Below are 3,704 nucleotides of genomic sequence, written 5' to 3' on the forward strand. Positions count from 1 at the left end.
CAAGTGATTGTGACATATAGGCAAGTTTTTAAAGGACTTCAAAAATGAACGGCCTACAATGCACAAAATTTTCATGACTCAAATGTCATATTTTTAAACCGAAGTAATATGATCCAAGGTTTAATCCTTATCTAAAAAACCATGATTAACACATCTACATGGATCATAGCAAGTTGATAAAGCTTCAACTTATGATTTCCAGCATAATAGTTTGTGACTTCAATAACACAAAAATATGTATGTGTTTGTGTGTATACATGCAAGTTTATTTTCTTTTTCATTATAAAAAATAAGCTTAGAAAAAAGGTGTGTGTTATTTACACCCGCCAATTTTGACCAGCCATAATTAAAAGAATTAGATGCAAGATGTTTTTCTTTAAACAACCATATTCTGAATTGAAACTAGTTGGATCTAATTTAAGTACATTATTGTAGTATATAAAATAATATTTTAAGTTTTTACACAAAAGAATATTTAAGGTAAAGATCACAAACTCTTAGACAAGCAAAAAATTGTTTGGATCAAACTTGATCAAAAGTTATGGCCAAAACAATATTTATTGTCAAAATGAATCTTTGGAACCTCAATTATAGACCCATACCCAATTTTTATTACAAGTGAAACAGAATTTGGATCTAGATCTAATTTTCTAAATTGATATCCATACAAATGGATCCATATATAGTTTTATAATTTTTTGGTCCACCAGTGGATCCAAATTGCAGATCCACCATAAGATCCCTTAAAGATGTATATGAATTCAATTCATTAGATGATAATATAGTTTATCATTTTAATAATGGATCCAAGTTAAAGACCTTTTTTTCTCAACTGTCAACCCTGTATTGGATTCAGATTTGGATTCATGACTACTTTTCTCAACTGGGTTGTAGCCGAGTCCTGCCTCCCGAAACAGTTGTTTTTTTTTAAAGCCCAGTCCTAGCCTAGCCTTGATTCCATATGAAATAGATTTTTATCCATTTTTTTAGCCCGGCCCAGTCCTAGCCCAACCTTGACTACAACAAATAGTTTGATTTGTCCATATGAAAAAGTTTTTTATTAATAATTGTAGCTATTTTTTATTTTATCTATTTTTTTTTTTGAGGGCGCTGCTCCAGACCCCCCGACTATCACACCACATTTTTTTTTTGCTACACTCATTTTTGCCCCCCCCCACCCCCACACACACGAATCCTAGCTACGTCACTGTTCACGACTAATTTGACACATTCTTCTGAAATGCCTCAAAAAATTTGCTATTCTCCTCATGTTCAAAATCTCAAATATCAAATTTTAAAAAATCATTTTTACCCTTCTTACATGTGGACTTCCTAAATATATGTTGTTATCTGATATGTATCTCTTTAATCCAACGTAGAAAACCTGAGTTTTATTGTCGTTGTAAAGCTGAGACACATGCATGTAACTTTTTTATTTTGAATACAAATTGAAATCCCTATAGGGTTCATGTTTTTTTGTTTCAAAAGTGCAATAAAAGCATATTCGACATACTAAAACATATGCAGTTATGCCTTTTTGTTTGTTTTATATTGTTTTTTGCCTATCTTCATTGAATCACGCATCTAGATCTCATCAGTACGGTTAGATGCAAGAGAAAAGAAAAGAAATCCATGAGAATCTTAGTTCACGTATTACATTAGTTCTCACATTCTAGTGACTCTAGTTTTGAGTATCCAACCTGCTGAAGATGTGTGTAATTTGTTGGTAATCCCTTTGTGCAAGAGAGAGAGAAGAGAGTGGCACTCCCAACAATGTGACTAGGATGTAGGACTAAAGGGCTTTACCTGATATTTGTGTTTTCCTGTTGTTTTTATTTGTTTTATGATGATTAAATTGTAATTATAGTCATGTATAGGTTTTTTACAATGTGTTATATTAATAAAGGGACTCTTCCTATTCTATTAGTAAAAAAAAATCCACATGATTTAAAATGGTCAAATTTTTAGTTAATTACAATAGTGACACAATGCATGATATAGGCTTACTTAGCAAATACATAAATTTCATTGTGTTAGTAGACTATAATTGTTATATGTGTTTTTTCCATCATTTGAATCAAGAGCCATGAGCAAGTAATAATGCCAAGCAATCGAGAATAAATAGTCAATAGTCTAGAAAACCCTTGCTCTCTACGTGTGTTTGTGTACATGTGAAGAGAGGCAATAACATATAAAGAAAAAAACTGATCATTTTGGAAGTAATGCTAGAACAGCAAAAGTTACATTAAGAAATGAAAAAACTCTAATAAGATTAAGAAAGTTTTAGAACTTTAATACAAATCAACATAAGGGGTCAGTTCTTCGATCCCTTTAATACACTATAGATGATAAATTGTGTAAACAAATGTTTTTAAAAATAAAAAAGTATTTTAAAATTAGATTTGGCATGAAAGTTGATCACCTTTTACCTTCAAACAATGAGGCATCAACTCCAACTGGATCACAACTCCTCAATTTGAATCTTCCACATATATTCAAGTACACAATACTTCTATCAAGTCTCCAACAGCTTTAGGGGGGGGGGCTTCACTTGTCTGGCAGGACCAATTAGTGCACGACACCTTGTGATGGGACGTTGCAAGTTCAAATCCCAATGGTATTATAGTAGGAAGTAGCACTGACACTAAAACATCACAAAAAGCAAAGGACCATGATAGATGTTAGAAAAAATCTGGAGCAATGAAAAATAAACAAATAAATATGAAAATTAGAAAAACAAAATACTCACCTCGAGATTAAGTAGCCCTTTTAGGATGACGAGTGCACAAACAATTCAGCAAAACCTGGGCTAGGCATGGGCTTTCAAAGAGCTAAGGGTGACAATGTGTGAATGCGACAAGGATGTAGACCTAGGCTAGAGCCAAGACTCCAACAGGGCCTCAGGGCAGAGCCGGACCTGTAAAGAGGCCAATGAGGCTTGGGCCCCTGGGCCCAAAAAAAAATTAGGGGCCCATTATTAAGGCCCGAGCTCCCCATAAAAATTTTAGGGACTCATTTTATTGTTATTTTGATTCTTTAAAAAAAAATTAGAGGCGCTGCCCCCGAACTCCTACTATTAATAGGGGGCTCATTTTTTCCCTCGGCCTCAGGCCCCATAAAACACAGGTACGGCTCTGTCTCAGGGCACATCATACAATAATAGGCTTGGACTCGCATTGAAGTAGGTAGTTAGAATTTTAGATGCCTAAACTGAGGGGCTAAACCCTTATCTTTATGCTTTCTTCAAGATTTCTAACTTTGATTTGGGATCTATGCCAGAATATACAAAATTTAAACTCATATTTAGCTAGGCTACGTTAGGCCATAACAATGGAAGATCCAGAATGATTTGGTTAATATCGCCGACCCCAATTGTTTTGGGATGAAGTTGTAGTTGTATATATATACATATATATATTTACTAGGAAATAGAAAGATAAAACTGATGTGAACCACAATTTTCAAGAATTTTTGATATTTTCTGTTGAATCTAACTATAGGGCCTGTGATCTATTGGATTCTGATGCATAGGCCAATTTTTTTAAGACTTTAAGATCAATAGCTTATAATCTTATTAAAAATTATATTTTTTTTGCCGGAAATAAATGTTCCATTTTATTGATTTTTATGCCCGGCACTGGTTGGATTTAAAAAAAAAGTGTTGGAAAGGCTCATATTTCTAGTTCTCATATCTATATATTTAT

The sequence above is a fragment of the Nuphar pumila genome, chromosome 10 (genome assembly GCF_984573655.1).
Source record: "Nuphar pumila chromosome 10, dmNupPumi1.hap1.1, whole genome shotgun sequence".
NCBI classification, from domain to species: Eukaryota; Viridiplantae; Streptophyta; class Magnoliopsida; order Nymphaeales; family Nymphaeaceae; genus Nuphar; species Nuphar pumila.